The sequence below is a fragment of the Diceros bicornis genome, chromosome 4, assembly GCF_020826845.1.
Source record: "Diceros bicornis minor isolate mBicDic1 chromosome 4, mDicBic1.mat.cur, whole genome shotgun sequence".
Lineage (NCBI taxonomy): Eukaryota > Metazoa > Chordata > Mammalia > Perissodactyla > Rhinocerotidae > Diceros > Diceros bicornis.
In genome coordinates, this window is record NC_080743.1 from 72919803 (window position 1) to 72930701 (window position 10899).

Consider the following 10899-nt stretch of genomic DNA (forward strand, 5'->3'; position numbering starts at 1 on the left):
TGGACATGTATTAGAATGTTTATAGCAGTCCTATCTCCATTAGCCCCAAAATGGAAACTGCCAAAATGCTCATTGTGCAGTAGAGGGGATAAATTAATTGTGGTATATCACATGATGAAATATACCACAACAACGGAATGAATGCTTGTATGGATAATTCAAAACATAAAATGTTTAGTGAAAGATGCCAGACACAGAATAATACATACAGTTTTATTTCATTTATGCAATGTCAAAAACAGGCAAAAGTAATCCATAGTGTTCAAAGTCAGAACAGCGATCCCTTTTGGGAAGGGAGCATGCGGAGGGCTATGAAGGTTCTGGTAATACTTTGTTTCCTCATCTGGGTGGTGTTACATGCACGTGATTCAGTGTGTTAAAAGTCAACTGGCTCTATACTTAAGATATTGCACTTTTTTGTATGTATAGTTCAATAAAAATTAAATAAAAAATTGGAAAGAGGGTGGCTCTTCCATACCCTAGTGATATGGGGGTTAACGGCAGATTTTCCCATTTACTTAGAATATTCTTACCAAAATGTACCCAGATACAGGAGAAATTGCCATTTTTCTCACAATAGAATTCATCTTTTCAACGTTTTTATTGGCTGCCACTTTTTGGCGTTTTACAGCTACACCTGATGTCCCCAAGATTACTATGTCACCAGTTTTTTGGGATGCTCTGAATAAGTCCCGGCATCCAGAAGTTTCGTCTGTGCTATTTGGCTCCCTCTACTGGCTCATTGATTTTCACCAGTGCAGTAAACAATAACCAGGATAATAGATTTTGTTGTTGTTCTCCAGATTATTTCACTAGACCAGATATTTGGGAATTAATGGTGTAGCTTTTATGCCCCACTGGTAAATTCTACCTCCCATTATACATCTCAAGGCTTTAGGTTTCTCAAACTACGGATGGTAAGAAAACCTGGACTTCACAAATGTCATACCTCTCCCCTTCATTGTCCCAACTTTTCCCTCACAGAGATTTAGACATAATGGGTATGGGGACTTTGCATCAACCCCACTGTTATCACTCATCTACTCAACGATAGTATTTACAGTATTGATAAAAGTCAAGAGGAAGCTTAGATTGATGGGAAGATCAGATGCTTGGGTAAATCAAATCATTTGCCTATATAAAAGATACAGAAATACCAAAGGAAGTTATCAAGGTCTGGGCACAGGGCAGAGAGATCAGTAACATCTTCCAGGTTAGGTGGAGGTCAAGTCTCCAGACTTGCCTTATAACGTTGGAGAAGTTCTACACTTTTACTTTTGATATATACTGAGCCCACTCATCTGGGCCAGGTGTACCTCATCAATATACAAAATGACTACAGAGGAGAGAAGTCAAGATGGCGGCATAAGCAGACTCGGAACTCACCTCCTCCCACAGACACAGTCAATTTACAACTACTTGTGGAAAATAACCCCTGAGAGAGAACTGAAAACTGGATAAGAGGAACTCCTGCAACAAAGAACAATCCTAATTGAGGTGGAAGAGGCAGAAACTCCCTTCTGGAGAGAAAAAACGCCGCCTTCACAAGCCGCCAGCTTCATGGCTGCCGGGGAGCAGCCCAAAGGTACGCAGCCCTCCCTGGAGGAGCGGAGCCCTGAGCCAGGGAGCGCCCCCGCTGTGGGCATTTTGTGGACCCAGCACAATCGAGACAAGTGGCATAATATCTGACTTTGCCTGCTACTAAAACCTTGGGGAGTACCCCCAGAAAACCTGGTTCACAAAGACATTAAAACCCGCTCTTAAAGGGCCCATGTGCAAACTCACCCACTTCAGAAAGCAACCTAAAATCACCAGAAAGAAAGGTGCACAGTGTTTTGGTGAAAAGAGACTCACCTGATAGCCTCTGAGTGCATTGCAGTGAGAGGTGAGACCTCTCCAGGGACTGGGACATTGGTGGTTGCCATTGTCGTAGCCTGGTTTCGGTGTGCTGACACAGACACCCTTGGAGTTCTCCCTGGGCCCTGCTAGCCCAGGTCTGCCCCACCCACTAGAGCACCGATTTAACCCAGCTCAGCCAGGGCAGGCAGCCCACCCTAGGGATGGGCCCCACCCAACAACAAGCCCTCAGGCAACTTGTGGGCCTGCATAGATTGGTCATTGGATTCTCTGCAGCCTGTTCACTGAGCCCACTTCAGTAGGGCAGGGCGTGCACAAGGAGCAGGTGGAGAGTGTGGGGCAGTGGTGGAGTATGTGGGGCTCCCGCCGTGGAGAGACTGGGTCCACTTCAGGAGGTCGAGACACACACACGGGGCAGGACTGTGTTGAGTATGTGTGGGGACCTGTGGGCAGCAGGGCTTGTCAGCTGCAGAAGACCTGTGCTTCTCAAAGACATAGGGGGTTTGCCCCACCTTCCAAAGCCTGAAACAATTGGGTGCTCCCGTGCTTGAGGCCGGCCCCACCCAGCTGCAATCCTCAGAGAGTTGACAAGAGACCTAAAGGCTGGAGACTTACAGCAATTGTAAGCCCCTGAGCCTAACTGCCTGCCACACTGGGAGCCTACTCACTTTAAAGAAATACTGCAACACAAATGTGGTATTAGAACTTGCAGCCAACCGTGCTGGGGCTTCCCACACCCGATAAAGAGACTGAAGGGCTCACGACAACTACAAGCAGCTGAGCATTACAACAGCTGACCAGGAGCATAGCTCAGCCTCCCTGGGCACCTACAGGGAAAGCAACCACGCCACAACAGAAGGACACACGTAGCCCACATAGGGGTCACTCCTGGAACATTCAGAACTGAGGGAAGCACACTGCAGCCTCATAAGGCATCACTTGTATAAGGCCACCTATCAAAGAGCAGGAGATGTAGCTGACCTACCTAATACATAGACACAAGCACATAGACACTCTTTCTCTAAAGAGGCAAAATGAGGAGGCAAAGGAATACATTCCAGGTAAGGGAACAGGACAAAACCCCAGAAAAGGTACTAAGTGAAACAGAAATGAGCAACCTACCTGACAGAGAGTTCAGACAAAGAGTGTTAAGGATGCTCACTGATCTGGGGAGAAGAATGGATGAACTCAGTGAGAATGTCAACAAAGAAATGGAAGATATAAAAAAAGAACCAATCAGAAATGAAGAATACAATACTTGAAATGAAAAATTTGAAAATACTTGAAAATGAAAATACTTGAAAATGAAAAATGAAGTAATTTTGGATTGTATCTTGAAGATTTTGAATGGACTGTTATATTCTCCCAAAAAGAAAGTTTTTGTTTAAGCATGTAATCAACTTAGTTGGACTGAAAATTCTATCTTAGATAGCAGCTCAAATCTTAGTTCAGTTCTCTCATCCTTAGCTGGGCTGTTTTTAGTCTGTCCCACTAAATAATGAATCTGAGATCAGCCAGAAATCTGGGAAGAGTTTATACATAGTATGGGTTCCCTTTCTCTTTGGATTTTCAGTTTCTAGGTACTCCTTCATTTTCCAGTGGCTGTTGTTGCCCCAAACTCTGTTTCCATTGCTTCACACCAGGAATACTACTGGTTTTCTATTAAAGTTTTATCCATCCCACACCATGCCAACTATTGATTTTCTCTCAGGTTAACAGCCCAGTCATAACAAGTGAGAAACTCACTCAGTGCTGTTCCTTTCTTCTAAGAGTTATTGCTCTTCTAGAGTGTATCTGCTTTGGTTCACTCTCTGATCTCTTTGGGTAGACCCCCCTATATCTTGTCCAGAGTTTACAACTGTTATCTGTGGGAAGATAGGACCATAGAAACTTAGATAGCTGTACTGAAAACAGGACTCTCCGTAACCTTACTCATATTCAGTCTTTTAAGCTTACAGGACATGCTGTTCCCTTTTTAGGGAAAATTTTCCCCTGGATATTTGCGTGGTTTACTCCCATACTTAATTCAAATCTTTGTTCTAATGTCAGTTATTCAGAAAGGCTTTCCTTGGCCATGTTATTTAATATACACTGCCCACCCCAGCTCACACATTACTATCTACCACTTTGTTCTGCATTATTTTATTTTCATAGTACTTCTGTTTCTGACCTTATGTTATACAGTAATTTATTTTTTTGCTTATATTTATCTTCCTCACTAGACTATAAGCTCTATGAGTATGGGAAATTTTGTCTGCTTTGGGTAGTGCTGCATCCTCAGCACCTAGAATAGCGCTTGGCTCATAGTAGGGGCTCAATAAACACTCATTGAATTAGTAGCTCATGAAAGATGGTTAAAAATACATGAACACACAAATATGTTCAACTGATCTTTGACAAAAGCAAAAGCAAATAATAGGGAAAGGGTAGCCTTTGCGACAAATAGTTCCATAGAGCAACTGGACATCTACAGGCAAAAAGTGAATCTTGACGTAAACCTCACCTCATATAAAAATTAACTCAAAATGAATCCCGGACTTAAATGTGAAACAAAATCAAAAAACTTCTAGAAAAATGTACAAGAGAAACTTTATGGGGTCTAACACTTAGATGTAAAGTGTAAAACTATAACACTTTCAGAAAAAATATAGGAGAAAATCTTGGGATACAGAGCTAGGCAAAGAGTTTTAGACTTGACACCAAAAATACAATTCATAAAAAAAATTGGTAAATGGGACCTCATTAAGATTAAAAAATTTTGCTCTGCAAAATTCCATGTGAAGAGGATGAAAGATAAGCTACAGTCTGGGAGAAAATATTTTCAAACCATATATCTGACAAAAGACTGATATCTAGAATAAATAAAGAACTCTCAGAACTCAACAGTAAGAAAAGAATCCAATTAGAAAATGGGCAAAAATCATGAATAGATATTTCACTGAAGAGAATATACAAATGGTAAATAAGCACATGACAAGATGTTCAACATCATTAACCATCAGGGAAATTCAAATTAAAACCATGAGATATCACTACACACCTATTAGAATGGATAAAGTAAAAAAATAGTGACATCATCAAATGCTGGCAAGGATGTGGAGAAACTGAGTCATTTATATATGCTGGTACCTAGTAATGTAAAATGGTACAGCCTGTCTGGAAACAGTTTGGTGGTTTCTTAAAAACGTAAATATGCAACTGTCACATGACCTACCAATTGTGTTCCTGTTGTTTATCCCAGAGGAATGAAAACTTTTATTCACACAAAAACCTGTACGTGAATGTTCATATCACTTTTATTCATACTAGTTGAAAACTAGAAATGGTCCAGATGTCCCACAACAGGTGAATGGTTAAACACACTGTGGTACATCCATACCATGGAAAACTACTCAGCAGTTAAAGGGAACAGACTGTTGACACACACAAAAACTTGAATCAATGTTGAAGGAATTATACTGAGTGAAAAAAAATCTAACCCCAAAAGCTTACATACTGTATCATTCTATTTATAGAACACTTTTGAAATGACAAAATTTTAGAAATGGAAACCAGATTAGTGGTTGCCAGGGGCTGGGGAAGGGGAGATGGCCAGGAAAAAGGTGGATATGGTTATAAAAAGGCAACACAAGGGATCCTTGTGGCAATGGAACTGTTCTGTATCTTGACTGTGGTGGTGGATACACAAACCTACACGTGATAAAACTATATAGAATTGAGTACACTTGCAAGTGTACACACAAGTATAAAAGTTTATATAAGATCAGTGGACTGTATCAGTGTCAATATTTGTATACACACAGGTATAAAGACTTGAAAAAGATCAGTGGTTTGTATCAATGTCAATATTCATTCATTTAGTAAGCTCTTGATTATGTCCTCTCATGATTTGGAAGTAAAAGATAGTCTTCTGTTTTCTAGATCTTAACTTCATTTCCACACCTTTTTTGTCTCTGTCTTGTTATCCATTTTTCTTTGACAATTATTTACATTATTTTAAAAGTACTAGGTTATAGTGGAAAGCACATATATGATTCAGATCCTGGCTCAGCCACTTATTGTTTGCAAATTTTTTGGCAAGTCTTACTCAACCTTTTTTGACAAGATGTAAAAAAAAAAAATCATAGGATTGTTGTAACATTAAATGGAATCATTTATAAAAAGTGCTTAGAACATGGTAGGTGCTTAATAGAGAGAAGGAATAATTCAAAATTGTCTTCTAGTGAATGTTTTAAATTGCCTGTTTTTTTCTAACTAATATTTAGTTTAGATTCTCTTTCTAACGTAAAGCAAATTCATGGTGAATTTATTTGCTTTCCTTTCTGTCCAGAAAGGTTAAAATTTTATTGTTCTGTCATAAATATTACATCATAATTTACCTAGTTATCTCTGGTGAGAGCTAAGCACTTTGGATTTTGAATTCCTATAACAGTCTTTGGAGCCGGACTCGGTAAGAAGGTCATTTTCAGACATTTCCCAGAACTCACTGTCTTCTTTTAATAAACATCAGCATATCTTCAAGAATTACTTCCCAGGAAAGATAAAGTACACATGTAAACAGTTATCTTTTGCTGCTTCTGTCGGAGCCATAACACAGGACTGGGTGTATCTTTTGGCTGATCAAACACCTCCCACACATTCTCAAGGTCTTATGGAACCTTCCTCTCTTCATAGTTCTCCACTCCCAACCTCTTCAATGTCTGCTGCGTGCTTTTTCAGTGCTTCAGACATCACTGTTCCCTCTTCCAACAGACTAGAATGGTGCCGAAGTATGATTCATTAGGTGTCTTAGGTAAATCAGAAATAACAAAAAGGAATGTCCACTCAAACATTGTCTGAGTAATTTTTCTTGAGTCTTTTCATACTTGTCTCTCTCCACGAGGCTTTAGAACCTCTGGAAGGAAATTTAACTTTCTCCATCATTTTTTGTTTTGTTTGTTTTTTTTGTTTCATCCTGCTATCCGGAGCCCAAACTCATAACTGAAGTCACAACTTTTCCTAATAGGTAGTGCTTCTCAGTAATGGCTTTCCTTCACCCTGGAATTTCCAAATTCCACGGGACCTAACACTGGTCTTTATCGTACTCAAGGTTTGCTTTGAGGGTTGCTGAGCCCGCCCACTCTGAGCCAAGGTGCTTTTTTTCCCCATCCTTTGTCTTGTTACTCGGAAATGAATTATTTACATTTCTAGATAGGAATTTCCCACTCCTACCACGGAAAGAAAGATTAGTTGTTACACTTCTAAATACCCTCAGAGTTTCACAGGCTGCTTGCTCCTGGCTTTGGACTCTAGAACTGAGGTTTCAAGTGCCCTTTGACTCAGTTGATTCTGAGAACCCTAATTCTGCCCTCTTCTGCTCAGCTTCTTCCTAACTCAGAGCTCAGTCTTGACTTGACTTTCCCCCAGGGTTTTGCTGACTATTACACAGCTGAACTCTAGTTTGGCAGGTGCTGCTGCTAGTTCACTCTCTTTCTTCCAGATATTTCCAGGCGAAATCTGAGACCTTTGAGCTTCTGTTGGCGCACATTCAACAAGTACCATGAGGCCTGCGTCAGGGAGAAACTCTCCAGCTCTGTATCTCCTTGGGTTTCTAACCGTGCTCCTATGCCCAGTCAGCCTATGTGGTAAGGAAGGTAGTTACTTGTGCTCAGAGCCCCAGGAAAAGCATAAGTCAAGAGTAAAATTAATGAAGAGAAGATAGTTTAGACCGATTAATTTCAAATGCATTCATTCCATATTAGGAATTTTAAGAGTATGGTCAGGGGCTGGCTCGGTGGCGTAGTGGTTAAGTTTGTGCGATCCACTTCGGGTGGCCCAGGGTTCGCAGGTTCGAATGCCAGCCATGGACCAATGCACAACTCATCAAGCCATGTGTGGCAGCTTCCCATATTCAAAATGGAGGAAGAAGAGCACAGACCTTAGCTCAGGGCTACTCTTCCTCAGCAAAAAGAGGAGGATTGGCAACAGATATTAGCTCAGAGCCAATCTTCCTCACCAAAAAAAAAAAAAAAAGAGTATGATCAAATTGGAGTAATTTATACCAATTTGTGGCAGGTATAATAACTTGTTTCATTAATGTTAATTTTTATTAACAATTATCAAATTGCTTTATCAGTGATATAACAAATTATTTATTAATTTCCATTTTATTAATGGAAAGATTGAACTCCAAAATATTTTCAAACTGTTTTAATACTTTTAGGTATATATTATTGCTATTACTAGAGAAAAAATAAATAAATTTGTATAAATTCTTGGGGATCTGTGCTAGTAAACAAATAAGAATGAATTGCAAATAACTTCACTTTCTTATATATCATTATAAATATTAATTCACAAATGCTTAATGAGTTTTAAATGAGTTTATTATCTCCAGCTATATTTTTGTTTCTAACCAATTGGCATATTTTTACCATCTATAAAGCAAAAGTGAAATTGTAATTGTTATCCCAAATTCTGAGAAAATTAACCCCTTGTGTATAAAAGGGGTTTATACATATAACATGAGTTATGGGTATAAAACTTCTTTGTAAACCATAAGACATTATGTAAATGTGAAATTTTATTTTTGCAGTTTGGTAAGTAACTTTCATAAACTAATCAGCATAGAAAAGGTTTGACAGTACTTGTAGAACTCCCTGGGGAAATATGGTGACTTGAGCATTTCATTATGTTTCATATGTTTTATGTAAATGAATATCTATTATTCATGTTATTCATTAATGAATGCATTAAGCTGATATTTTTACTAGGCAATATGATTTTTTTTCCCTTTGGATAATTTAAAACATACAAAAATTCCATGTACTCATCATCCAGCTTCAACAATTATCAACTCATAGCCAATCTTGTTTTATCCATATCCACACCAACTTTGCTCACTCTCAGTTATTTAGAAGGCAGTCTTAGACATATTATTTCATTTCTAAATATTTCAGTATGTATCACTAAGAGATAAGTATTCTTTTTTAAAAACATAACCAGAAGCCGTTATCATATCTAAAATTAAATAACAATTCTGTAATATCAAATATCTAGTTAGTGTTCAAATTTTCATGATTGTCTCATAAATGTTTTTGTAATGGTTTATTTTTCAAATTAGAATTCAAATAAGTTCCACACATTGCAATTAGTTGATACATCTCTTAAGTCTCTTTTAATTTATAAATCCCTCCCTTTTTCTTATATGATTTTTTACCTGAGTTCATTTCTAACCTGAATTTTAAAATATTTATTCAGAAATTCTCAGACCAGCTCTTATGGCATTAAAATACAAGATTTCGAATATTGAGGGAAGATGTGCTGATTACTTTCTATAGCTCTAAAGAAATTTAAGTCTTATTAAGATGCCTTAATACCATTGGGCATTGGGGCAGTTTTTTCTAAGGTGGATATAGAGGCATCTTTCTTTTGAAAGTTTCTCCTACTACAAAAAGATGAAAATAATTGAGAGAAGCCTGAAAGGTAGGCAAAAGAGTCAATCTAGAATTATGAACTTCTTCAAGTGTTTGGCTGGGAATTGGACCTGATGATTTTAGTAAAAAGTCACAGTCTCTCTTCTCTCTCTCTCTCTCTCTCTCTCTGTGGTATATTTATTCTATCAATCCTCCATGTTTGTCTTTGAATTTCTCCTTCCTTGTTGACTAAGTCAATGAAAAAAGGCCATATGCTATTGGTCAACAAGTTTTGTGAGTTATTCAATTATTTTTTGGATAAACTCCTTTTTCATCCCATTCAAAATTCCTCAGTTGTTTATGGAATTATGTCTTTAACTCAGTCTCTCGTTCAAAACCTGCTGTACTCTGATCCCAACTTATCTTTATATTCTTATCTCCCACTTCTTCCCATTCTCTAGTCAAATTAGTCTACTAACCGTGAATATTCCATGCATTTTGCCACCTCCCACCCTTGCTAGTATAATTCTCCCCAAATAGAAAATGCCTTCCACCAATGTAGCTACCTCTCCCATTCCAATTCCTGCACCTAGGAGGCATTTACTTGTCATATCTAACTCATGGTATTCTTTCTTTTTCTATAGTAAATATTTTCTGCTTTCTTTTGACATTTGTCACACTCTGCCTGGTATTTTGACTTAACTATTCATGTTATGCCTTAGCATCCCAACAAAATGCAAGTATGCTCCTTAATATTCTCCATGGAGTGTAGTGCAACAATCTTATGTCCATTGTGTTAATAAAAATTTACTTAATATGAGGCTCAGGAAAGGCCATATTTGAACTCTAGACTTTCTGTATAGGTAACAATATCCCCTTCACACAAATATGTATTTTGGAACTACTCTTTTCAGGGGAACATGCTAAGTGCCTGTGGCATGGAGAGGTATCAAATGTGCTTCCTGTTCTCAAGGTGCAAAAGTTAGAATAAAGATCCGTCCATCTATTTATCTACCCATCAACATAGATCCACACACACACATCATAATGCAACCGCCAAATCAGCGAGACAAAGAATAGAATGTCGTTAAGACCACAGATTTTGGAGGCAAAAAAACCTGAATGGTACTCCATTCATTGAATGACCTTGTGTGATTTATTTACTTAGTCTTTTTATTTATAACTTATTTATTCTGTTAGTCTGTTTCTTCATCTGTAAATGATGGTGATAATAACACTTAAGCAATAAGGTTGTCCTGAGAATTAAATGGAATATTGTAAGTGAAGTGCTTAACACAGTGCTTGGTACATAGATACTCCTGCTTTTACTAACAAGTTCTATACAGTTCAGGGAATCCAAAGACTGCTGCATGCCAGAGGTAGTCAGGGAGGTTCACAGGTGTGATATTGTGATTTATAAGAAAAATATATATTTCTCATATATTTTCGGTCTTTGTCCACAGTTCCTGACTCACAGCTCCCAAAACTCTGAAAATTTCCTAGGGGATGAGAACAACAAAGGTGTCTTTTGATGTTAATGAGGTGACTTTTGGACCCCACCTAAGCATGGGGGCTGGTTGCCAGGGGAGCCAACTGCATAATTAGAGGGTTGGAACTTTCAGTCTCACCCCCTGACCTCCAGGAAGGG

The 10899-nt window shown here is 38.4% G+C and overlaps 1 long non-coding RNA gene across 1 annotated transcript in view; it reads right to left on the reverse strand.

The window, feature by feature from the left end:
- The window catches only part of LOC131404733 (uncharacterized), an 84671-nt gene extending 82668 nt beyond the window's left edge, over positions 1-2003 (reverse strand). Inside the window, exon 1 of the long non-coding RNA XR_009219840.1 lies at positions 1855-2003. This is a non-coding gene — a long non-coding RNA (uncharacterized LOC131404733). The remainder of the gene's footprint in view (positions 1-1854) is intronic.
- Positions 2004-10899: the final 8896 nt, after the last annotated feature.